The 26871-nt window shown below is 42.7% G+C and overlaps 1 protein-coding gene across 1 annotated transcript in view; it reads left to right on the forward strand.

Moving 5' to 3' along the window:
• Nucleotides 1-14146, forward strand: part of borcs5 (BLOC-1 related complex subunit 5) — a 76846-nt gene extending 62700 nt beyond the window's left edge. The window contains exon 6 of the transcript XR_004631669.1: nucleotides 14036-14146. The gene's annotated coding sequence lies outside the window, so the exon portion shown is untranslated. The remainder of the gene's footprint in view (nucleotides 1-14035) is intronic.
• The last annotated feature ends 12725 nt before the right edge of the window (nucleotides 14147-26871 follow it).

Below are 26871 nucleotides of genomic sequence, written 5' to 3' on the forward strand. Positions count from 1 at the left end.
GACTCCAGTGGCAACATCTACGACTATCCGTCTTACTGCCATCATCTCTCTCTTTCTTATTCTCCTCTATCCCTTTTTCTGACCCCAACTCGGTCTCCACAGCTGTCTGTCTAACATGAGTCTGGTCCTGCTCAAGGTTTCTGCCTCTGACGTTTTTTACAGCGAATAAATACCTTGTGTTGCCGCAGGTGACTCAGTTTGTCAGTGATGTCCATGAATGCATCACCAAGGACAGTTTTCAAACAGTTTCCTCGTACGGTGACAAGAATGTGGCGTAAATACAAGTGACTGAGTGTTCACGGCCGTGAGTCCACGTTCAGGGTATCACACTCATTATAAGTTCCTCTTATGTAACTTTTCTAAGTATTGTAAATGTCCAGGGCGATGGGGGAGGTCAAGGCTCAGACTCTCTCCTGCACAATGCATCCTGGTATGTGTGAGCCCTGCAGGCGTTTACAAACACGAAGGACAACTCGGCTCTCTGAGTCATTACAGCAAACAGAGGAAGTTATAGCTTCATTTTTAAATTTGAACTCATCATAAACCTCTAAAATGCTCTTTTTTATCTCCATCCTGCTCCTTTAAGGACGTTAAATACTCTACTACTTCTTGTATCCTGTCAGGAGACCACTTGTGCTGTTCCTTAACCCCAAACTTAAAGGTGGACACGATGAAGGAGGCTTTGACACAGTTTTGCACTTGTTGTTGAAAGAATTCAAGATCTGTTGGACCCGAAAAGGAACAAAAAAATACCAATTGGAAGAGAGCTTGAAACTCCAATTACATCCTCACCGCATGCACATCTTATTTTATTCCTCATGATTCTTTTTATTGCTTTAATTTCCTTTAGTTTCTCTGTTTTTTACCGCTTTTATGGTTTTTAATTTCCTTTCATTGATTTTATTTGATTCCATTTCTATTACCTCCATTTCTTTTGTTGCTTTAACTTCTTTCAATTCTTTTTTGTAATTTATTTTAATAGCTTTTCTTCTTCTTATCTCCTTAATGTTTTCGATTCACTCTCTTTCATCTCTTTCATTTGCTTGTATCTTTTTTTGTAATAGTTTTTATTTCCTTTTGATTCTTTTTTCTCCTCCAGTTTCATTTTTATTGATTCATCTCTTCTCCCAGTTTTTACTTTGTTTCCTCTCTGCTGCGTTTACGGTCCTCTCGCCCTAACACCACATTGACCCTGGTATTTCTGTATTCTTATGTTGTTGTTGTTGTTTTTGTTGCCTGCTGAATTGTGTGATTTGCTTCTTTGCCAAAGCTCTTGGCATGCTTGTCTGTAAAATATCCCCAAAAGCTGACATCACACCTGAAGAGGAAATCCAGTTGAAGCTCACTGATGTGTCGAGCCACTTCTTCACACGTTGAACCAAAATAGAAAATCAGGGAAGCCTCTCCAGAGCGGGTTCATCTGAAAACAGCTGGTGTTGTGCTCAGGTGTTAATGAGTGCTCTTTGTGGGCATGCGCTCTTTTTTTTAAGAGTTAAGCTTTAATAAGTCATTTGATGTTAAAAAGAGAGGATGTGACGCGATGATTGACAGCTTCTTTAGCGTTCTGGTTCAGATTATCAGAGTAGAGGAGGAGCAGCAGGAGGAAACATATCAAACACTAGCACACGAGTCATTGAACTCTCAATAACTGTGTCTGCAAAGAATCTGTTCTGATGTGGACTGTACTGACCTGAGGGATCCTTTTGTTTGATCAGTATGTGTGCTTGTGTGATATCAATCCTGCAGCCTCATGAACCGGATCACATCTGTGCGTGCTTCGGCTCCAAAATAACGCACAAAATGAGGAAGCATTTCGGCTTCACTTTTGTCACATTGGGAGATTGAGGCGCACCATCCTTATTGTTATACAGTCAGTGTCCTGCATGTTACTTGTTAACCAATACTTAAATTTCAAATTAAGGAATAAACATGTTTCAGATATCCATCCATCCATCTTCTTCCGCTTATCCGGGTCCGGGTCGCGGGGGCAGCAGTCTCAGCAGGGAAGCCCAGACACTCCTCTCCCCGGCCACTTCCACCAGCTCTTCTGGGAGGATACCGAGGCGCTCCCAGGCCAGCTGAGAGACATAGTCTCGCCAGCGTGTCCTGGGCCTTCCCCGTGGCCTCCTCCCAGTCGGACATGCCCGAAACACCTCCCCAGGGAGAGGCCCGGGAGGCATCCTAACCAGATGCCCGAACCACCTCTACTGGCTCCTCTGGATCCGGAGGAGCAGCGGCTCTACTTTGAGCCTCTCCCGGATGTCTGAGCTCCTGACCCTCTCTCTAAGGCTGAGCCCAGCCACCCTGCAGAGAAAGCCCATTTCGGCCGCTTGTATTCGTGATCTCGTTCTTTCGGTCACTACCTACAGCTCGTGACCATAGGTGAGGGTCGGAACGTAGATTGACCGGTAAATTGAGAGCTTTGCCTTCTGGCTCAGCTCTCTCTTCACCACAACAGACCGGTACAGCGCCTGCATCACTGCAGACGCCGCCCCGATCCGTCTGTCAATCTCCCGCTCCCTTTTCCCCTCACTCGTGAACAAGACCCCGAGATACTTGAACTCCTCCGCCTGGGGCAAAGACTCCCCTCCGACCCGGAGAGGGCAGGCCACCCTTTTCCGACTGAGCACCATGGCCTCAGACTTGGAGGTGCTGATGCCCATCCCCGCTGCTTCACACTCAGCTGCAAACCGTCTCAGCGCGAGCTGGAGGTCACCGCTCGATGGAGCCAATAGGACCACATCATCTGCAAAGAGCAGAGACGGAATCCCAAGGCCACCGAACCGCCACTTGGCTGCGCCTAGAAATTCTGTCCATAAAAGTTATGAACAGAACCGGTGACAAAGGGCAGCCCTGGCGGAGTCCAACCCCCACCGGGAACGAATTCGACTTACTGCCGGCAATGCGAATGTTTCAGACATGATTATCCTAAATAAACGATTAATGCTGCTGCTAGATTTAATAAGTGCAATTAATCTAAACTACTTCTATCACTTTTCTTTTAGGTTTTCAACAGGTGGCAACATGACCAAGGTCTTATTGCCTATTTTGAACATTCAGTTGTCTGCCAAGAAATGTAAGAGTACAGTATGTAAAAGAACTCAACTCATTTTTATTTATATAGCACCTTTTATATACTCAAGCATGCAGCTAAAGGTGCTTCACAAAAGCAAAGAGAGAAGGAATAAGAGCAATAGGTAAAATGATAAAAGGCTAAAACAAGATAGAAGAAAGTGATAATAATGCTTATAAATATATAATAAATATATAATAAAATCATTACAATAAAATCAATAAAAGAAAATCTGATAAAATAGAAGAAAAATAAAATAAAATCAATGAAAATAATTCTGATTAATATGAGGAAAGAATTATTGAAATAATTGCAATAAATATCAGTAAAATAGAATAAAATCATGCCAATAAAATCAGATAAATACCAATTAAAATAAAATAAAAATAAAAATAAACTAATTCCAATCAAATCAATAAAATAAAATAAATATCAGTGAAATAAAATAAAATCATTACAATAAATCTATTAAATAAATACCAGAAAATTTTAATTTAATTAAAAAACAAAAAATATGCTAAATCAATTGTAATAATGGTTATAATGCAGTCCCAGGCTGAAAAAGATATTACTCAAAAATGAAAAGCCAGATTAAAAAGGTAAATCTATAGTTTACTTTAAAAGCATCCAGAACATGTAAATCTTGTGTATCAGCTGTATACAAACAAGATAAGATGGAGAGTAGGGGACAGGAAGGACGGTTGAGTGACTGTTGAGTTTTGCTCGTCCTGTTATCAGGATACGAGCTGTGATCAACCATTTTTTTTCACCAGAGAGAGAGATGAGGGAAAGACTGAGTTTCTTTTCTGTTGTACAAGGTTTTAGCGTGTTTGGTCTATTCTTTCAAGAAGCCTGGACACGCCCCTCTGTAGGCTTTTGGTTTTTACCCACTCAACACTAAATCATCATCAGCAAACAGTTGCACAATTATGTGAATATTTGTCTTTACTGGTGCGGTATTTATCCAAGTCCAATGGTCCTGTCCACATGTATGTTTGTATTGAGTATGCATGATTTGAACTCATGTGTGCATGTGTAATTTTAACTTTAATCTCATATAAAGCTTCTTTTTAAGTTCCACTCAGACGGTGCAACACGGTTCATTGTATCTGGACAAATAAATGTTGGTGTGAAGGGTTTCTGAATTGTGCTGCTGTGGTGTGATGTGTTGCTTCTTTAAACAGACAATCCACAGAGAGAGAGAGAGATGGAGAGAGAGGGATGGAGAGGGAGAGTGAGTGTGTGAAAGAGAGAGAGAAGGGGGGGGGGGGTGTGAGCCAATAAGAGACAGTGGGTGCAGACACACTCTGTTTGTGACACCTTGTGGTGGAGAGTGAGGGGGTGGCAGAGCTGGAGAGAGAGAGAGAGGGGGGCACCACTGGATATTGAGAGAGAGAGCGAGGGCGAGGGAGAGAGAGAGAGAGGGGGGGATCAAAGCAGAGGAAGAGACAGAGGAGGAGAGAGGAGGAGGATGATAGCAGCGCTGCAGCGAGAGCGAGCGCCCTGCCTTCCTTTGCAGTGTGTGTTTACTCCACTTTCCCTGAGAGCCGGTTATCTTCCCTCTGCGTGAGTCATGGAAGTGATTTAGGTGAGTGGAGCGGCTGCAGGAAGCCACAGATCTGTTTGTGCATCTGCTCTGCGTGCAGGTAAGCTCCCTCTGAATCTTCCTCTGAGTTAAACCTCATTGTTTCACCTCTTAGAAAAGGAGCGGACAACTTCTGCAGACTTTGGGTCAATTTTTCTCTCCTCCTCCTCCTCTTCCTCTAATTGGCTCCACATTCCTCCTCTCAGTGGAGGGAGAGTTTGTGCTCATGCAGGCTGTGTGTAAAGTGTGAAAAGGCGTGCTGCAGCTTCTCTCTGACAGCCTGAGCAGCATTTAGCGGCTCCGTATTGACAGGCGGGCTCAGTGGGACTCAGGGCTGGAAGAGGATGAGAGGGAGATGAGTCAAATCTCTGCTTCAGGGACCAGGAGGGTAAGAGCATGAGCGATGATGATCCCAATCTGCAGCGAGAGCAGGGGGAGAGATAATGGATAATCTTTGCTCTGCTATTCAGATTAAACACTCCTTTATTTTTTTTGTGCATCCAGATTCTTGAGGTGTGTGGTCCATGTTTTTTTAATGTACCTGGAGGTGTGAGAGGCAGGTGATCTGGGCTTTATGACAGCTGAGCTCTATCACAGCTTTCATCATGAGTCAAGCTGGTAAACTGCAGCTCAGCTTGTGTCACAAATCCCCCCCTGTCCCCTCTCAGCGATGTGGGAATAACCTGCCTTCATCTCCCGGCTGGATTAGAGTGATTTACTGTTGCTCCTCCGTCAGCATGGGTGTGTTTGTGTGGAGTTTGACCTGTAATGGCACCTAATGGCATCATATGTTATATCCAAGAGGACACTGTCAGATGGGACGCCATGTCCAGATGTAATATGACAGATGTTATTAATGTTAGCTCTCCTTGTGACCCCCATCAGAAGTTATACAGGCGGAGGTGTTGGATGAAAATTAATGGAGCTCTTAGAATTAGAAATTGTATTTATAGCAGGGTGGATTTACCGTCACTCTCTCCTCCGTAAAGGACAACTCCAGAGGATATTTTTATCTGGTCCACAACATGCCCCATTGTATCATCTCCTTTTAATTGATCCCCTTCCTCCTCATCCCTGAGAGGAAAAGCCCTTTGCATTGATTGTGTCTGCTTGTCCTCACCTGCTTCTCCTCTGTAGGTATAGATTTAATAGGATGGATCAATACAGGGGCACAGCTTTACCTGGTTTCACCTCATTCCTGCTCTGTGAGAAGAGGAAGAGTCCCTGACATGGTGTTGGATTCAGCACTGATGTTTTATTTTTCTTACCTGCTCTGCATGTTTAAAAAAAAAAAAACCTTAACCACCCTCTTTTAAATGCAAGGCATCATATTAAAGTTTCAGCGCGGCGGCGTCTCGGTGAAATAGCTCACTCTGGAGGATCAATAAACAGGGAAAAACAATGTCAGGGTGAGGCGGTGGAGCCAGTAAACAAATTTAACAGCTTGTGCCGAGGCAGGTGGACTTACAAATCACCGTCGTTTTGTTTAACGTAAAAAAAAAAGCATCGTAGAAAATAAAGATTTCAGAGCGTACAGGGGAACAGGATTTTTTAGAGTATGTCATCTTGAGCGTGAAGGCCTCGCGTGAAAATCTGCTGTCAGTGCTTCCTCCAGAGAGCGAGAAACTTTTGATGGTTGTGATAAAAAACAGAAGCTTTATTACTCTCTAAAAATCTAAAGACACAAATCCTCCCGTGGCTGCACCGTAAAAGAGTCTGGACTTACAAAGAGTTGTGGTGCTTGTAGATCCGTCCCTGTACTTTTCTGATGTTTCTACATCCTGAACATTGTGTTTACTCTCACCAGGGATTTAAAGATCTGATGGAGCAGATGTGAACTGGTTCTGACTCTCCTATAGGGAACAGAGAACAGAGTATCTGCCATGCTGTGACAGATTTGGATTTTATTTTGAGTGCTTTCATACCTGGAACTTTGGAGGAGCTGCAAGAGAGATGAGATAGTTCTCAGTTTGCAGTGAGAACGCAATCACCATAGACCTTCTGGAGTCCCAGAGCTCCATTGTCTCGTAGGTTCCTCTGATGTCTAACATGAGTCTGGTCCTGCTCAAGGTTTCTGCCTGTTAGAAGGAAGTTTTTACGGATGTGCCAGACTTCAGTGGCAAGATCTACGACTATCCGTCTCATCACCATCATCTCTCTCTCTTATTCTCCTCCATCCCTCTTTCCGACCCCAACTCGGTCTCTGCAGCTCTGTCTAACATGAGTCTGGTTCTGCTCAAGGTTTCTGCCTGTTAAAGGAAGTTTTTAAGGACTTGCCAGACTCCAGTGGCAACATCTACTGCTATCCGTCTTACTGCCATCATCTCTCTCTTTCTTATTCTCCTCTATCCCTCTTTCCAACCCTAACTCTGTTTCAGCAGTAGTCTGTCTAACATGAGTCTGGTTCTGCTCGAGTTTCTGCCTGTTAAAGGAAGTTTTCATGGACGTCAAGACTCCAGTGGCAACATCTACGACTATCCGTCTTACTGCCATCATCTCTCTCTCTCTTATTCTCCTCTATCCCTTTTTCTGACCCCAACTCGGTCTCCACAGCTGTCTGTCTAACATGAGTCTGGTCCTGCTTGAGGTTTCTGCCTGTTAAAGGACGTTTTTACAGACATGCCAGACTCCAGTGGCAACATCTACGACTATCCGTCTCATCACCATCATCTCTCTCTCTCTCTTATTCTCCTCTATCCCTCTACCCAACCCCAACTCTGTCAAGGTAGATGTGCTTCTAACATGAGTCTGGTTCTGTTCGAGGTTTCTGCCTGTTAAAGGAAGTTTTTATGGACGTCAAGACTCCAGTGGCAACATCTACGACTATCCGTCTTACTGCCATCATCTCTCTCCCTCTTATTCTCCTCTATCCCTTTTTCTGACCCCAACTCGGTCTCCACAGCTGTCTGTCTAACATGAGTCTGGTCCTGTTCGAGGTTTCTGCCTGTTAAAGGACGTTTTTACAGACGTGCCAGACTCCAGTGGCAACATCTACTACTATCCGTCTCATCACCATTATTTCTCTCTCTCTTGTTCTCCTCCATCCCTCTTTCCAACCCAATCGTGGTCTCAGCAGATGTGTGTCTAACATGAATCTGGTCCTGCTTGAGATTTCTGCCTGTAAAAGGAAGTTTTTAAGGATGTGCCAGAACCCAGTGGTGACATCTACTATCTTACTGCCATCATCTCTCTCTCTCTTCATCACCTCTATCTCTTTTCCAACTCCAACTCGGTCAAGGTAGATGTTTGTCTAACATGAGTCTGGTTCTCCTCAAGGTTTCTGCCTGAGCAGAACCAGAAAAAGCCGCAGAGACATTCTTGAAACAAAAAAAAATACCACCCAATATTAATGAGATGGCATTTTAGACTGGATTAATATTCTCAAAAGGACCTCTGTGTGTCCTGATACATGGTTGGTGATTTTACGGGGAATTTTGACTTCAAAAAACATAATCCAGGGTCTTATTGATCTAGGAGAGGCGAAAAATCTGCTTTTGTTTTTGCACAATTAGCATCCAACTTGACTTCCAGCCGCTTATTGAGAAGCTCCGATTTCTTTTAGTGAAACGTTGCCCTTCTGTTCCACCTCCAAACAAATCTCAGGCAGCAGTTATGCGACTTAAGCATAAGAAAATAAACTGTTTATATTTTATTTTTTTCCCCGAAGAACACAGGTTTGCAAATGAGCTGATTAAATTTGTTTTAAATGAGCCTCAAAAACAAAATCTCTTTGCTGGAGTTAAAGTAGTCATTCTGAGTCATTATCAACACTTTTACCCTCCATCTGGCGGATCTTTTATGTACCTCCGAGATGACGTTCTTCGCCGATAACTAATCACATGAAACAAGTCAAACCAACACTCTGAGGTCATCCTTTCTTTAAAAAGTGACTAAAACAGAACAAAATCTCACAAGTATCTATCCACTAAAAAACACAGAAGAGCGAGTTTTCTTATTTTTTTGGCCTCCAGTGATCCGTCCCCTCTCCAGCTTCCCTTTGTCAGGTTAAAGTGTGAAAAATATGGAAGGTGGGTGGACTGCCTACTTTTAAACAAGCAAGCAAAGTCTACCCAGCCATCTGCTCGCAGCTTAATGCTTTATTTTTTTTAATGAAGACCACAGACTCTCTCTCTCTCACTCCGGAAATTCAGCATCTTGAACAGAGAGTGAACGCACAGAGTGACATGTTCGACACATCAAACTCAAGTAGAAATCAAACTCCAGCTCAAAACAGATGCTACACTTGACTTTCTCCAGAGGTTACCTGGTGCTGACACCTCCTGAGAAACTTGTTTCCACTTTAAGTTTTGGATCTTTAATAGTTTATGACTCAAATTCACACCTTCAGAGTTTCTCTGATTTTTTCCGTCACATTTAATCATCCATGTTGAAGACAAATGTGTGAATGTTAAAATGTAAAAAAAGACTCACCTTGATGTTTTAAAGGTGACATATCATGCAAAATGGACTTTTTAATGGTTCTCTACCTGAAATATGTGTCCCTGTCTACAAACCCCCCGAGAATGAAAAAAATCCATTCTGCCCCTGTTCTGATTTCTCCACCTTTCTGTAAATGTGTGTGAAACGAGCCGTTTCAGACTTCCGTGTTTTTGTTACGTAACAACAATATCCGGTCTGTCACAGAGTCAGAGCTCGGAGCTTGTTCAGCCCATAGACTGTATAAAATAATACTGAATCCCCCCTCCGTTTTTCATTACCTGCACACATGTGTGCTAACAAGGAGCTTAGGAGGGAGGCATGCTAGTTGTAGGCTGTCTTAATAAACACAAAGGTCCCTTTTACGCCCCACGTCTGCAGATTAGAAGATCTAATGGATGATTTTTATTTATCATGGATAAGTGCTAGCGCTAGTTAGCATAGCTACATAGCTACATGTCGTAGCTGTAGCTGTGTACCAAGACACACGTCTACATACTGACAAATAAAACAACAAGAAACACAGAATCTGTGACCAATCCTTCAGAAAAGGTCCCGCTGCCTTTCTGGCAGAGGTCGGTTTTACTCCCCACGTCTGCAGATTAGAAGATCTAGTGGATGATTTTTATTTATCATGGATAAGTGCTAGCGCTAGTTAGCATAGCTACATAGCTACATGTCGTAGCTGTGTACCAAGACACACGTCGACATACTGATAAATAAAACAACAAGAAACACTAAATCTGTGACCAATCCTTCAGAAAGGTCCTGCTACAGGCGCCTCTCCGTCAGGATCAGATTCTGGATCAGATTCAGAGTGTTGAAGTAACGTGATCTCTGAGCAGCCGTGTATATTCAGCCAACATGTAAACATTAGATCAACGTGCTGGAGAGCCGAGGGCACATCCACTTCCTGAGGGGGCGTGGTCAGAGAGAAAACAGAGTGTTCTGAGGAGGACTGAAGAAAAGGACTTTTCAGACATGCCAAAATCTGATTTCAAAGTGTTTTTTTGAGCATAAACTTTAAAGACATGTTTTGGGGACCTCTTAGACCAATATATATTGATGAAAAAAGTGTGATATGTCACCTTTAAGTACTGCTGCTTTCCTTATTTTTAACTTCAAATAAGATATCTTTAACTTTTTAAATATTTGTCCATAGCTCTAGTTAATGTGGTACCATTATTTTACGACCCAGATGTAAACAAGCACAGATGACAGATGACTCCTCGTAGCACGGCACAATCTGTCAGTATTTTGATCTAGTAAATGGAGATAAAGTTGTTTTTAGGCTGTGTCAGGTTAAAGTGGTATATAACCACTCAACCGGCACACGCTTGTAGACCTTAATCCAGGGGTGTCCAAACTTTTTTCAAAGAGGGCCACATTTGATGTTGTCAGAATACCTCAGGGCCAGTGGCTCCTACTGAGACTTAGGAATCCCAAAAGTTATATATGAAATATTTATTTAATAACAATCATTTTAAATTTTGTCTCAATAAATCAGTAACTAGGTAGTCCTCAGTTCTCCACAAGCCATGTACACATGAGCAAACGTTATCTGGTCGGCAATGTGGGAAAAAGTATTGTCTCATTATTTTCCTATGGCAGGATCATGATCTAGATTCCATCACACTTCTTTTTTATGTGGGTTTTTAAGACCTTTCTGACAAGCAGACAACATTTTAAGAACAAAATAATTATTTTCCTGAGTTCTGAACATTTTTGATGCACCAAATTTTCCCTTTTCTGCACAATTTCATAATTTTGATCTTGTGTTTTGTCCTCTTTTGTGTCTTCTGAAGTTTTAGTGTTCATCAAGAACATTTTCTCATCATGATAAAAACATTAATTTGAAAACTTGTCAACTTTAAGAGTTCTTGTGTTTCTTCTTTATTGCCGTCTTGAAGAATTCCCAGAGCTTTTGCTTTAGACAAGTAGTCCATATGAAGCTTTTTGAGACTTTTCTGGATTTACTTTAATTTTGTTTGTAGAAAGAAACTGATTAATTTCTTTGCTATAAATAACACAATTTAAGATGGAAGCTTGGGGCCATAAATAAATGGACCTTGGGCCGCAATTGGCCCCCGGGCCGTACTTTGGACACCCCTGCCTTAATCCTATGGTGGATTCTGAAATTCTTCAAACTCCTCCCCTCCGGCAGGCGCTACAGATGTGCGCCAAAACAACCCGCCATAAGAACAGTTTCTTCCCCCAGGCTGTCACTCTGATGAACACTAAACCATAACAGTGTCATACCTGTTAGATAAATACTCTCTGTAAATATACATGTAGATATACAATGCAAAAATTCTCCAAGCAGAATTCAGATTCTGATTCTGATTCTTAATCTGCAAGTACGACCAAAGGCTTGTGGTGCTAGCTCTGCCAACCTTAGCCACACGCAGCAAGCAAGTCTGACATTAATAACCCACAGACTCTGTGATCCTGTGTTTGGTGGTGTTCTTCAGATTGGTCGGCTAGTCTGAGTTACATTTTACTTTCAGAAGTTTAGAAAATTAGGTGCTTTCAAAATACGTATTGTAGATATTGAAGTGTGGAGTAGATATAAAATAGGCAGAAACCTCGAGCAGAACCAGACTCACGTTAGACACACATCTGCTGAGACCAAGATGGAGAGAGGGATAGAATGAGATGAAGTGAGAGAGAGAGAGAGAGATGATAGTGGTGGATAGCAGCTGGAGTCTGGCATGTCCGTAGAAGTGACTCAGAGGAAGCTACGGGACAAGGGAGCTCAGGGACTCCAGAAAGGTCTATGGTTAGTAACTTTAATGGGACAGGGAGAGTTAAAGTAAGTGACAGGCAGAGAGATAAGATCACAGCGTGTCAGTTACCCTGGCAGAATAACTAAGAGCTTGTCCAAGCCTGATCCAGCTCTAATTATAAGCTTTATCAAAAAGGAAAGTTTGAAGCCTACTCTTAAAAGTAGAGAGGGTGTCTGCCTCCTGGACTCTGACTGGTAGATGATTCCAAAGGAGATGAACTTAATAAAACATTAATTTTACACCATATACTGTATAGATTTGGGCAGAATTTTCTTGGGTTTAGAATGAATGTTTGTGTCTCTATAGGCTGTTACACCCACGGTTTGAGCTGAATCCATAGTAATGCTTCACTCTTGTGTCCTGTTCCGTGTTTACTTCATGCTCCATCTTCAGATTTGTGGATTTCTCTGTCATCAGCAACAGTTTCTGTGCTTTACAACTATCTTCCCTCCTCTGCAGTTTTCACCACTTTCCTTCAGTAAACAAACATCAGATGTATCGTTCTTCTCTCTGCACACTGATATCATTACGGGGACCCCCCCTAGAGTCTGTGGATGTGGTCACGTCCCTCGTTCGATGTCTCTTTCGTTCGGCTCCTCGTGTCCTTCAGTGCCCCCTTGCTGTTTCTGTGCTCTCTCCTTTTCTGTTCTTTGCTGGTGACTGATCAGCCATTAAACAGGAATCTAATGTCTTAAGATTTAAAACATCCTCAATGATGTTTATCCGACTGATTTGGAATCCTCATGGAAACATACATTTTTTTTATTTATTTTTTTTAAGTTATATTTTTGGGCTTTTTCTCCTTTATTGACAGGACAGCTAAAGAGAAACAGGAAACATGGGTAGTAGAGAGCGGGGGAAGACACGCAGCAAATGGTCTACCGGCCGGGAGTCGAGCCGGCGACCTCTGCGACGAGGACTATAGCCTGGATACATGGGGCGCTTAGACCGCTAGACCCCCAGCGCCTCATGGAAGCATACGTTTTTCCACAGTGTCAACAAGCCGGGGTGAAAGACCCTGCATTACTTTCTATAGAAGGTTTGATCTGAGCTGTGGGATCAGGTCGTTTCTGGCAAGGTTTTTATTTTAACATAGCAACGGTTTGCTATTGAGAAATAACAGACTGCTGCTATGGAGTGTAGACCAATCAGAATCAAGTATTTGTAGTAGGTGTGTTATATTGAGAAATGAAGAGCAGTTATGTTGTAATTAGGGCTGGGCGATAATTCGATAACGATAATTAACATAATACAATTTTTCTTATATGATACTTTAAGCTTTATCAAAAAGGAAAGTTTGAAGCCTACTCTTAAAAGTAGAGAGGGTGTCTGCCTCCCGGACCCTGACTGGTACATGATTCCAAAGGAGAGGGACCTGATAACTGAAGGCATACTGATGATTTTTGCAATGCATTGAAATTACATCTGTGCATTGACAAGATTTAATCTCACCTCATGAAAAACAATGTTGGTATTTCCATGACAGTAAGCTGAATGATCGTCATCCATTGTGTGTGTTGATGCACAAGATATTCTTTCTCCCAGGATGCATCTGTGATGACGTCTGTGTAACCTCAATTTAAATGTCTGTTATTTCCTTACTGAATTAGTACAGTAACCAGAAACACTGCTAGTTACCACAAACAGTAGCAGCGTTCGCTCATATTGCACATATCAGAGTTCTCTTCCCCAAATCTTCGGTCCCAGAATTCAAACCTCCTCCTCTCCTGTCTCAAAAGCTTCATTTCACTCTTATGGGGGATTCTGCAATGCACTCCCCGCATGCTGCAAGACTAACTCAAGGAGCCTCCTGAAAGCTGAGCCGCTGTCACCGAGCGTAGCCGTACATCCACTCGGCGGTGAAGGGTTAACTCTGTGACGAGAGTGCTCTTGACTGAGCAGCGATTCGAGATGGTGGATAATGAGCTTGTCTCCTCACAGCACAGATGTGGTGTTTTTGCAAAAGAGCATTTTCACTGGAGGACGCTTTGTTTGTGAGAGTGTGACGCTGAAGTCTGACTGAACACGTCTCAAATGTCCAGACAGTCATTAGAGAGTGTGTGGGAGAAAATGCATCAGTTCTTTTTTTCACTTCTAAACAAAATGTGTCATCATATATCGCTTTGTCTTTCTCTTTCTGTTTTTCTCTTTCAGGTCGACTCATTTCATGTCTCAGGATCCATGCCAGTCCTCAGAGTGAGCAGCAGGAACAGCATACACACCCTGAACACATCAGCATCGTCATCAGCATCATCATCATCATCATCAGCAGGCAGGTAAGAGAACAAGATCAAAGTTTGTTCTGTCTGACTTTTATGAAACTGATTTATTATTCAGTCAGCTCTTCAGAGTGTTCTCACATTGTTGTCGCATTAGCTGTGATCGCACATTTTAACTGATGCCACAAAACGCCACTTAACAGTCTGTGTCATCGTTTTTATCCAAATGTGACATTTCTCACTTTTTTAATTGAATCCAAAAAATCTGCAGAAACTCAAATCTTACAGAGTGTGTGTGTCTGATCTCTTATCTTTGTATCTCATCACACTCAGACACACTCACCTGAAAAGTCCACAGTCATTAAAACAAGATGTGACGTCTTATTTTAAAGGTGACATATCACGCTTTTTTCATCAATATATATTGGTCTAAGAGGTCCCCAAAACATGACTTTAAAGTTTATGCTCAAAAAAACACTTTGAAATCAGATTTTGGTCTGCCTGAAAAGCCCTCTTCTTCAGTCCTCCTCAGAACACTCTGTTTTCTCTCTGACCACGCCCCCTCAGGAAGTGGATGTGCCTCGGCTCTCCAGCACGTTGATCTAATGTTTACATGTTGGCTGAATATACACGGCTGCTCAGAGATCACGTTACTTCAACCCTCTGAATCTGATCCAGAATCTGATCCTGACGGAGAGGCGCCTGTAGCAGGACCTTTCTGAAGGATTGGTCACAGATTTAGTGTTTCTTGTTGTTTTATTTATCAGTATGTCGACGTGTGTCTTGGTACACAGCTACGAACATGTAGCTATGTGGCTATGCTAACTAGCGCTAGCACTTATCCATGATAAATAAAAATCATCCACTAGATCTTCAAATCTGCAGACGTGGGGAGTAAAACCGACCTCTGCCAGAAAGGCAGCAGGACCTTTTCTGAAGGATTGGTCACAGATTCTGTGTTTCTTGTTGTTTTATTTGTCAGTATGTAGACGTGTGTCTTGGTACACAGCTACAGCTACAGCTACAACATGTAGCTATGTAGCTATGCTAACTAGCGCTAGCACTTATCCATGGTAAATAAAAATCATCCACTAGATCTTCAAATCTGCAGACGTGGGGAGTAAAACCGACCTTTGTGTTTATTAAGACAGCCTACAACTAGCATGCCTCCCTCCTAAGCTCCTTGTTAGCACACATTTGTGCAAGTAATGAAAAACAGAGGGGATTCAGTATTATTTTATACAGTCTATGGGCTGAACAAGCTCCGAGCTCTGACTCCGTGACAGACCGGATATTGTTGTGACGTAACAAAAACACGGAAGTCTGAAACGGCTCGTTTCACACACATTTACAGAAAGGTGGAGAAATCAGAACAGGGGCAGAATGGATTTTTTTCATTCTCGGGGGGTTGTAGATAGGGACACATATTTCAGGTAGAGAACCATTAAAAAGTCCATTTTGCATGATATGTCACCTTTAAGAAACTTTTTCCTGGAGAACTAAGAAAGTATAGCATTTATGTTGCATAAACACAGCATGTAAAAGGACATCTTTGCTGCAAGTGGTTTAATGCTAACCAATGACTACACCTGCTCCCAGACAGATATGGTGCCTCTCTTCGTTAGATGATGATGAGGCGATGATTGCCGATTGGTTGTGCACAAGCAATAGACGACCAGGAATACAAGACTCAACAAGTTAGTGGAGAAGATAGAGTCAGGGTGGCTCAGTTGGTACGTTTAGTTGCACAGTTAAATCAAGCTACGGTTTTAGCTCCATCAGGTGATTTAAATGGACTTCTGTCTTTGATCCTGTATTTCCACCTCCGCTACAGTAGGTGGCGATATGCCCCCTTTCAGCTAGCTATAATCTGACCTTCGCCAAGTTGACCTACAATATATTCTCTCAAAAGCTCTTCAAGGGACATGTGTTGCAAATTAGCATTAGCTACAAACACTATGATACTTGCATGGGATAGCTGTTCTCAGTTTGTCTTTGTATACTGTATCTGTCCCTAACAAATGTACTATAAATAAATAAATAGATGAATAGAAAATATCACACCAAAACATCCAAAAAGCAATTAACAGGGTTCCCACGCGTCCTGGAAAACCTGGAAATCAGTTGACCAGTTTTCCAGTACTGGAAAAAACCTGGAAAATGGGAGAAGAAGTAAAATGTCCTGGAAAATCACATATAGTCCTGGAAAATGATTCCAACATGGCTGCGTTTGACCTGACCCGATTAACAAAACACATCCCCATTCATTGAAAGTTGAGTGCACGCTGTGCTGGAAAAGACAGCGACACTGCACAACTTTTATCACATCTTTTCTCCTTCACTTCATAATCATGCATTCACAGAAAACGGGGGTATATTGTTTATGTTTTATGGTACACTTGGCTCAATTACCGTACTCTAGCTCAGTTGTTCTCAAAGTGGGGTCCTGGGACCCCTGGAGGTCTGCGAACCGTAGCGTGGGGGTCCGTGAAATAATTTGAATACATTTATAATAAATTATAAAATTGTGCTGTGTCATTACAAAACAGCATATACAACATTGTTATGATAACATTTGGTGGCTCGAAGGGATATATGAGTCTTGCTCCTGTTAATTTTCTGAAAGCGTTTAAGATCAATTACTTGAAAAGTATAAATGCTGTCATGTTGAGCCCACAAGGAATGAAATGACCCTCTGTTTTAAAGTATACAAGTTGTATTTACTTGATTCAAATTGAAGTGTTATCTGTTTATCAGTAGGGTTATGATTAGGGTTAGGGTTAGGATTAGGGTTAGGGTTAGGATTAGGGTTAGGGTTAGGATTAGGGTTAGGGTTATGATTAGGGTTAGGGTTAGGATTAGGGTTAGGGTTAGGGTTAGGGTTAGGGTTAGGATTAGGGTTAGGGTTGGGATTAGGGTTAGGGTTAGGGTTAGGGTTAGGATTGTGATTAGGGTTAGGGTTATGATTAGGGTTAGGGTTGGGATTAGGATTAGGGTTAGGGTTAGGGTTGTGGTTAGGGTTAGGGTTAGGGTTAGGGTTAGGATTGTGATTAGGGTTAGGGTTATGATTAGGGTTAGGGTTAGGGTTAGGGTTAGGGTTTTGATTAGGGCTAGGATTAGGGTTAGGGTTAGGATTAGGGTTAGGGTTAGGGTTAGGGTTAGGATTAGGGTTAGGGTTGGGATAAGGGTTTGGGTTAGGGTTAGGGTTGTGGTTAGGGTTAGGGTTAGGGTTAGGATTAGGGTTAGGATTAGGGTTAGGATTAGGGTTAGGGTTAGGGTTAGGGTTAGGATTAGGGTTAGGGTTAGGGTTAGGGTTAGGATTGTGATTAGGGTTAGGGTTAGGATTAGGGTTAGGATTAGGGTTAGGGTTTTGATTAGGGTTAGGGTTAGGGTTAGGGTTAGGATTAGGTTTAGGATTAGGGTTAGGGTTAGGATTAGGATTAGGGTTAGGGTTAGGATTAGGATTAGGGTTAGGGTTAGGATTAGGGTTAGGGTTAGAATTAGGGTTAGGGTTAGAATTAGGATTAGGATTAGGGTTAGGGTTAGGGTTAGGATTAGGGTTAGGGTTAGGATTGTGATTAGGGTTAGGATTAGGGTTAGGGTTAGGATTAGGGTTAGGATTAGGGTTAGGGTTAGGATTGTGATTAGGGTTAGGATTAGGGTTAGGATTAGGGTTAGGGTTAGGATTAGGGTTAGGGTTAGGGTTAGGGTTAGGGTTAGGATTAGGGTTAGGGTTAGGATTGTGATTAGGGTTAGGATTAGGATTAGGATTAGGGTTAGGGTTAGGGTTAGGATTAGGGTTAGGGTTAGGATTGTGATTAGGGTTAGGATTAGGGTTAGGATCAGAGTTAGGGTTAGGATTAGGGTTAGGGTAAGGATTAGGGTTAGGGTTAGGGTCAGGGTTAGGGTTAGGATTAGGGTTTGGATTAGGGTTAGGGTTAGGGTTAGGGTTAGGGTTAGGATTAGGGTTAGGGTTAGGATTAGGGTTAGGGTTAGGATTAGGATTAGGGTTAGGGTTAGGATTAGGGTTAGGGTTAGGATTAGGGTTAGGGTTAGGATTAGGGTTAGGGTTAGGGTTAGGGTTAGGATTAGGGTTAGGGTTAGGATTAGGGTTAGGGTTAGGATTAGGGTTAGGGTTAGGATTAGGATTAGGGTTAGGGTTAGGATTAGGATTAGGGTTAGGGTTGGGATTAGGGTTAGGGTTAGGGTTAGGTTTAGAACCAGATCTAAACTTAAGCATACAGAACTAGAACCAAACTCATGCAAACAGAACCAGAATCAAACTCAACCAGAACCAAACCAGAATCAAACTCAACCAGAATCAAACTCAACCAGAACCAAACCAGAACCAAACCAGAACCCTAATAGAACTGAACCAGAACCGACCCAGAACCGAACCAGACCCGAACCAGAACCGAACCAGAAGCGAACCAGAACTGAATCAGAACCGAACAGAACCATACCAGAACCGAACCAGAGTTGAACCAGAACCGAACCAGACCCGAACCAGAACCGAACCAGAACTGAACCAGAACCGAACCGGAACCGAACCGAACCAGAACCGAATCAGAACCGAACCAGAACCGTACCAGAACCATACCAGAACCGAACCAGAACCGAACCAGACCCGAACCAGAACTGAAGCAGAACCGAACCGAACCAGAACCGAACCAGAACCGAATCAGAACCGAATCAGAACCGAACCAGAACCGTACCAGAACCGAACCAGACGTGAACCAGAATCGGACCAGAACAGAACCGAACCAGAACCTTACCAGAACAGAACCAGAACCGAACCAGAACCAAACTTAAGCAAACAGAACCAGAACCAACTCAGGTAAACCGAACCAGAACCAAACTCAAGCAAACAGAACCAGAACCAATGTCAAGCAAACATTATTAACGTCTTCAGGTTGGTATTGAGAAAAAGCAGATGCCTCAGCTTGGATGGGCTGATCCGATTTCTCCTCTCAGTGAGTATTTGCCCGGTCTTCAAGAAGACCTAACCCTCTCGTTTCGGCGGAGAATTGCTGCGCGACACGGACACACCGATGCACAAGTATGTGGTGCTCATGTCCACGTCAGCCCCTGCTGCGTAGGGGAGACGCAGAAGTATAAATCAGCCTTTAGTTGTCCTTTTTTACACCTTTGGCCTCTGTAGCTGTATCTGTATTTGTTTATTAGTGACCTCTATGGGTGATGCTTTCTTTTATAACCCACCAGATTTAAACATCTTAAAGTTAAGAGTTATACGTAAAGAGGGGCGTGGCTTCGAGTCCTCCTCTTGACTCATCTGAAGGTAGTTGGAGTCAGCTTTTCCAAAGTGGTGAGTGCCTTTGTTTGGCTTCAGGAACCAATGGATGACATCTGGCTTTGGTTCATATCTGCAAGAAGTCCTGTTTGAAAATATCAGACTTTCAGTGTTTTGAAATTTGGTTAAAAAGTAAGAACACTTTAATTTTCTTAGGTTTTATTCTTTTCATAACTTCTCCTTTTTTATGATGACTTTAGTTACTGTTTTTACTTTAATGTTTGCTTTGAACAGGAGTTCATTCTTCAGCTCTGCAGGTCCTTTACTGTTAGATCTGTTTGTTGAATGCAGGTTAAAAACACCTTTTATATTTGATATCACTCAAAGAAAGTTAAAGAAGTGGGCACGAGTCAAAGTGAACTCAGCAGTTCTTGTACAATAACTTATTTCCTGAAGTTGGTATCATCTATTATTCAGCAGAGCTCTTTTTTTTTTACAACATGACAGCAACTTGAACATGGTAAAAGTTTCCCATGGTTTGATTCAGTGATCTGCGGAGAGAGACCCCACCGTACGCCAGCATTAAAGATTCATGTAAACAGCTGCTCCTGGCTCAGGACAGCATGTGTTCACGCTCCACACTGGGTTTCTGAGCAGAACAAATCAGACACATATTTGATGAACTGCTTGTTTTTACTGCAGCAGAAAGAAAAGTTTGAACATCAGTGAGCCTGAATTGACCCTGATGGATGGAGATGATGGTGCAGTGCTGGGGGTGACGTGTGATCGGAGGGTGAAAATTGTGTTGGCAGGCTTCACAAGCGAGATGGCTGCAGGGTCTGATCCTGACCTCCGACCTCCCCTGAGGCGGGAAAGCAGAGAGAGAGTGCCTGACTGACTTGACTGAGCTAAACCATTTCTCTCCTGATGGAGCAGAGGTCACAGCAGCTCCTTTCCATCGCCCCCGGTCCTGAGTCCTCCTCCAGCTCATTCTTTGCCTCAGTGTCTTCTGACCTCCTCCAGCTGTTTCTGAAGAGAGAGACAGATTCTGTATAAAATGTAACGCATGAAAAACCAAGCACACATGCTGACAAGAATCCAGAGTGTGCCAGCTGCTGAAAGTTACCCACTCCAGCCTGGTGGGAGTGACAATATTTGGAGGAGAGCTGCTTCTTCTTTTTGAAGCGTCTCAGAGGAACTCTCTATTTGTATCGATTTTTCCGGTCCCTGTGGACGAACCAGGACGCCATATCTCTTCACTGATGCTGTCATGTGCATCAAGTGTGTTACCAACCAGAAGTCTCTCCCTGCTTCTTCTTAACGAGCGTCTCACTCTGAAATCTGCCAAACAAAGACTCTTCAGGCGGCTTGCTATAAATTGTTTAATCTAAATGTGACCTGGAGGCATTCATGGTTTTAAAAACAACCTTAAAGACGTAGTTCATCATCTGGCTGTCGTCTGGTTTGCTTATGTGGGTCATAAAGAGGAGTCAGTGTGAAATCAAGACTGTTTTAAAGCTGGTTTAAAACTCTGAACAGTTCTTTTGTGAGCTGTGCAGTTTTTAAAATCTAAGAAGGAAAGATAATAACAAGAAAAAGAAGTGTTCAGTCAGAATTAGGCGACCAGTAGGATGTTTATAGCGTTATCCTGAATGCAGCGTGGCACGTCTGAGAATTTGTTCCCATTTATTCTGCATCACAACCGTCCACTGTCCTGCACAAAGTATTCTGGGACACTAGCTGGCAGCGGCACTTTTTATCAAATGATCTCCCTTATTCTCTCAAAATCATGTTTTTAGAAAAAGTAGTAAAGAAACTGTGTGGTTTTAATTGAAAACACTTCAGGTGGAATGTCTCTAAGTGGTTTGGCCACGTGCAAACCCGCTCTGTAAATCCTGTGAGTTAAGGTGCTTTTCCACCAGAAGTTCCAGGACCTTTTAGTTCCTGGCAGTACTCTTCCAGGAACTACAAGGTTCCTGTGGCCTCATTGTTGCCTGTGTTTCGATAACTGGCTGAAGTCACCACAGGATTATGTAAATGAGGCTGATGAAGGAAGGAGAGAAAAATTATAATTGCACTACACCACCAGACCAGTAGAGGGCAGTAAGACAAAGATGAAGGCTGCACAACAAAGGTGACGCCATAGAAGAAGACGGACAGGCGAACATCTGCATGAGTGAGACAACAGTTAGCCTGTTAGCATGAAGGAGATTACTCTTGTGCTGTTTTAGATTTTACTATATTGCATTAATGTAGATTCACTGAATCAACACATGAAAGGAGACAAGCACGAGTTGTAACGCTGTTTCAACACAGCTTTAAAAGTTCGACTCAAAGGAGTTATTAAAGCCATGGCAGAGATCGACCGGTGTTTCGGTTAAAAGAGCGACCCTGTTAACTTTAGATCGTCTTTAGATGATCCTTAAAGCTCCTGTGAGGAGTATTTGAATGGTCATGAAATGGACTGAAATTAACAGTGATGCCCCTTTATGACCTAGAAAAGCAAACAAGATTGTTTGAAAAGGTATTGATAATTTCTGTTTTGTTATTTTAAAGCTTGAAATCGCTGTGAGGGGGTAGGTGTCAGATGTGGTGATTGTCAGAACGTCAAGAAAAACCCTTTCTCTGTAGTAATTATTCTTAATGAGTGAAATAGTTGGCTGTTAGTTGAAAGCAGGAGGAGATAACATAATTTACACATGAACAGGACAAAATAAGCTAGATCACTTAGTCCACAGGGGGGTGCCAGAGTCAACACAAACAGAAAGTTACTCACAGGAGCTTTAAGTACTTGTCTGATTAGGATGTTTTGACGTTTCAATAAAAACTAAACTAAGATGCATTTCCAAGGACTCCTTCTGTGTTTCAACAGCTGTTGTAATCTCGAGAAACACTAACCTGTTCAGTTGAAAGACTCCAGTTGACAGGGTCACTTTGAAAACCATAACACTGGGAGCTGACAGAGATGCATTTGCGGTAGGCTCAGAGAAGACGACTGTTACAAAGCTATGTGAAATACAGTTTTGTTTAATTTTGACATTATATTTATTGATTTTTAACAATAAGGACTGAATAATGAACAGATGAGGAACTGGTTAAAAATAAATAAAGAAGGAGACATCGAGTGAATCACAGGTGTGTGTGTGTGTGTGACGTTATTGAGGACGGCGGTTGAAATAAAAACGCTGGACCATTGAAAATTATTACCCCCCAATCAGGGGTTTGTCAGGGGGGAGATTAACTACCCCAGAACTAAATTTAAACCCTGGTTCCTGCAGTTGAAAAGCACTTAGTTCCTTGGTTAAAGTTCCTGCGGTTGAAAAGCAGCTTTAGACTGACTCCATGCTGAAACTGAGAGAAGTAGAAAATTCTCTTGTTTTTGAAGCCAATGTGTCTTTTTCTTGAATAAAGACTTAAAGGAGTCAAAAGTTATAAAAATCCTTCATTCTTCTATTTAGTAATGGATCAATCAGCCAATGCTTCATAAATGTACTCATCTCTTTGTACATTGAAGCATCAGACTCTTGCATTTCTTCCTTTTTGATGGTAAATCTGCTTAAAAGGCCCTGATTTCAAACTCTGCAAAGACTCAGAGTGAACTTTTATCTCAAAGTGCACGCTGAGAGTCAAAGGAACGCAGCTTCAACAATACGTCTGTTGTCTCGGGTAGATTAGCCTTTTTTATTTTCCCTTGTGTTTCAAAGCCGTTTGATCTGCCTCCCTCTAACGTTTGACAAGTTGGAAGAGGAAAGCCTGCAGCAGTCCCAGAAGGCTTAATTATCCCTCCGCCTGATAACAACCTGGTACAAGAAGAAGAGGGGAGGCCGGGAAGAGTACGGGACCTTAGAGGAGATAGAGATGCTGGGATTAATGCAGATTGTCTGATTCTACCTGGCCTCTGATCAAAAGAGTGTGTTGGCAGGAGGAGCACATAATCCTCTTGATTTCTCTCGTCGATGCCAAAACCTGCTGCAGCTGCTGTGCAGAGCGAGACACCGCCGCCGCTGACCAGCCTGCTCCCGATGGACGCTCTCACTCTACTGTAAATACAAATCTAAGGGCAGGCCTCGGACTGCAGCCTTCATCAAATAGCACAGGTCAGGATACCGGCTTCACAGCTACCTTTAAATATTATTTATCCACTAAAGCAAACTTTCTGCAGCGTTTTGATGCATTTTAATAACCCGTTCCATCCTTTTATTTGACTCAATTTCAGTCTTTTCTCCGTGGATGTGCGAGTCCACAGAGACAGCCGCTCTGGACACATTTTCTTCTTTCATCATTCTCTATTTTCCCTCCTCTGAAGTGCATCTCAGCGGCTCAGAGTCCTCAGATTTGTTATTTGAGTGTGTGCTCAAGGACATTTTAACAACTTGTGCAGAGAGGGCGCACAAAAGATGAAACTATGACTGAAATGTGAGACGTCTATCAACCTAATAGGATTTATTTCACACACTCTGGTCATCCTTAAGTTAGCTTTTTGGTTGAAATTCCTATAGCATGATATCAAGTCTCTCGTAGAGGACAAAAGGTAGAATGCATGGCTTCTTTTGCAGAGAGATCTGGGCCTGTATGCACATAGTCATTACACATAGGGACCATTAGTCTTAACGTAACATTATGGAACGGCCCATTTTGGCGTAGAGTTAGCCGTATGCACGACTGCAAACAATCGGCCAATTAACTAATTGTCATAAATGAAATGCTACTAATGATTGGCATAATAATTTTTTTTCGGTGTTTCAGTTTTTGGTTTTCGGCCTTGGTTTCCTCATTTGAAGTTTTCGGTGTCGGCCAAGAATTTTCCTTTCAGTGCATCCCTATTAAAAACACAAACAAACAAGAAATGTACGCTTTGCAGGAGGCGGGCAGAACGGCAGGACGGGATTTGATTGGTTTCATAATTTGGCTCTTGATGGCAGGGATTGGTTGGTGTTTTCCCAGGTTTACTCCAGGGGTGCATCTCGCTCGGCTGGAAGTGAAGCTTTCAAAAAATAAATACACGTGGTATGAATGTTTCTCACATCTGTATGCTGTGGTGATATGTAGTTAATATTTGACTGTTTTGTGTCCAAGGCCTCTCTTTCATGAAAAGTTTCTTTTTCATTAGTTATTAGAGTTTAAAAAACGGGGTTTTACTTCCTGTTTCCTTTGATTCACAGCCGCCGTAGAGTGAAACTTCAGAGGACACACAGTGTCTTGTGACGCCACGCTGTAGGGCGGAGCTTGTTACAGTGGCTTTGCAGGCTCTGGCTGCACAATGGCGGCGCCCAGGAGCGGGATTTTTTGGTTTCAACGGGAAGAGGCGGAGCAACGCTGTCCATTTTTATTTACAGTCTCAGGTTTACTCCGGCTGTAGATAGCAGCTTTTTTTCGCTCTTTTTAAAGAACACATTATGGATTGATTACCATCGGGACATAAAGATCATTTTAACCAGTATAACAAAAAGTGCATCTAAATCTGATTACCAACCCCAGCTTGAAGTGTGCAAAGAGTGGAGTGAGGCCAGCACAGGATGTTTTCAGCGCTCTGTTTTTGTTTAGAGGACGCCTAAACCTTGTTCAAGTGAGAAACAAACATCCCTCTGCAGCAGGCTCTCAGCCAAACAAAAACAGTCCTCTCACTAACTTTAAACACCTGAGATAAATCACGTCTCCAAATCAGAAACTCTCCGTGCAGGCTGATGTGTTTTTAAGTCCTGTGTGGGAAAAAAAAAGCCCAAACTCTGCTCGCCGTGAGGTCTTATCGACTGTTTGGTTTTTGCCGCGTTGTCTGCTGCAGGCGCAGATGCAGCCAAGAATAGTCAAGTCAATAAAACCTAATCGAAAACTCGGATTGCAGCCTGGTTTTTTTTTGGCTCAAACATATAGACGTGGCGGAGTGTGAGTGTGCTTTCAGCCTCCTGTGAAACAACATGCGTCAGGGTTTGTAAAAAGCCCAAACAAAACAGATTCACTCCACCGTTCGGGAGCTGTGAGAGCTCTTTTTGTTGCAGAAAAATATGGAGATGTGGAGGAAACATGTCTTCTACACAGCGTGGATTGAAAAGCAGGAACTTTTATCCTCTAACAGAGATGTCAGAGCGCTAAGCTGCTTAACAGGCAGAAAAAGCCACTATTTTGGTTTGCGCCTGACAGCTCTAATCTGCTCCCAAAAAGAAATCTACTTATAATTTTGTGTGCAGTTATTCAATCTCACAACATTTAGCTATCACACTGTCAGAATGGTTACATTTCATCAGAAAATTACTTTAAACATCAGGAATCCAAGCAGGAAATACATACTTTTAATCAAATGCACAGGAGTTAAGAGTGTAGCATGCACCACTTAGTGAAAAACAACATATTGATCAATGCTGCAAACAGCTACAGCATCATGAAGACTTCTGGAAGTGAAGCCTGGCTGTGAATTGCTGTGACTGGCAACGTTTTGTTGAATAGACGTAGGAAACTGGATCAAAAGTGAACGTTTTCACACCGACTATTTGTGGACGTTGATTTAACATCTACGTCACAAGACTCGTTTCATATTCTGACACATATTAACAGAAATTTCCATGTCTCATCTCATGAATTTTGCAGCTAAAATGAGTAAATGATGATGCATCACAGTCACCAACAACCGTCAAACCCACCGTTGTGTGGTCAGCAACAATGTCCAGAATTTTGTCTGAGATGTCAGAGACCGAATCGTTGGTGAAGCAGAGGACTTTGGTGTTTTTCTTGCCACAGAGGCTACTGACCTCTTTCACGGCACCATCGCCCACGATCAGTTTTTCAGGCCCAGTCGTCAGCTCCCTCTGAGGCCTTTTGCTTATAGATTTGGTCTCGTACCTTCCCTTGGTCTTCGAGGACACAGGGTTTCTCAGGTCCTGGGATGGAGAGTCAGGATCTTGTGAAAGTGGTGCAAATCTGTTCTCTAAATGTATCTTTGTTTCTTCTACAGGTTTGCTCTTACTTGTAGTTTTTACTGCTGTCCATTGCTGTTTCCTCCTTGGTAGGGGGGTTGAGGCGGCACTCCTTCTGGATGAGAGTGCAGGCCAGCCAGTCGCATCACAAATCTCAGGGCGCTGGGCTCTGCCTGTTATCCGTTCTCTCATGTCCGTGGGAAACATTTTATCTTTAGGCCTAGCGCCAAGAGTGTTCCAGCTGGTCCCAACTGCACAGTCCTCCTGTTTTGGAGTGTCATTGTTTGGGCTAACTAGCCGTGTGTTAGCAGGTACATGTCTGCTGCTCTGACCCCATGGAAGAGTGGTGTCATTCCCGCATAGTCCATTCACTTCCACATTCACTTCTATCCGATGCATCTTTGTTTCCAGCACAGCAATTTTCTGAAGGATCTTCTGAAAATCGTCCACAGTGAAAGGAGGCATTTAGGTTCCAGTTAGCTTAGCTGCTAACAGGCTTTTGCCGATCAGTAGGCCACGTTATAAGGCAGTCGTTTACTTTGTCGACAATAAATTATAGTCCCAGTGGTTTCTAAGTATCCTGGAGTGACTGCTTGTAGTCTCTCAGTGAAG

This window comes from Notolabrus celidotus, chromosome 6 (assembly GCF_009762535.1).
Source record: "Notolabrus celidotus isolate fNotCel1 chromosome 6, fNotCel1.pri, whole genome shotgun sequence".
Classification (NCBI taxonomy): domain Eukaryota; kingdom Metazoa; phylum Chordata; class Actinopteri; order Labriformes; family Labridae; genus Notolabrus; species Notolabrus celidotus.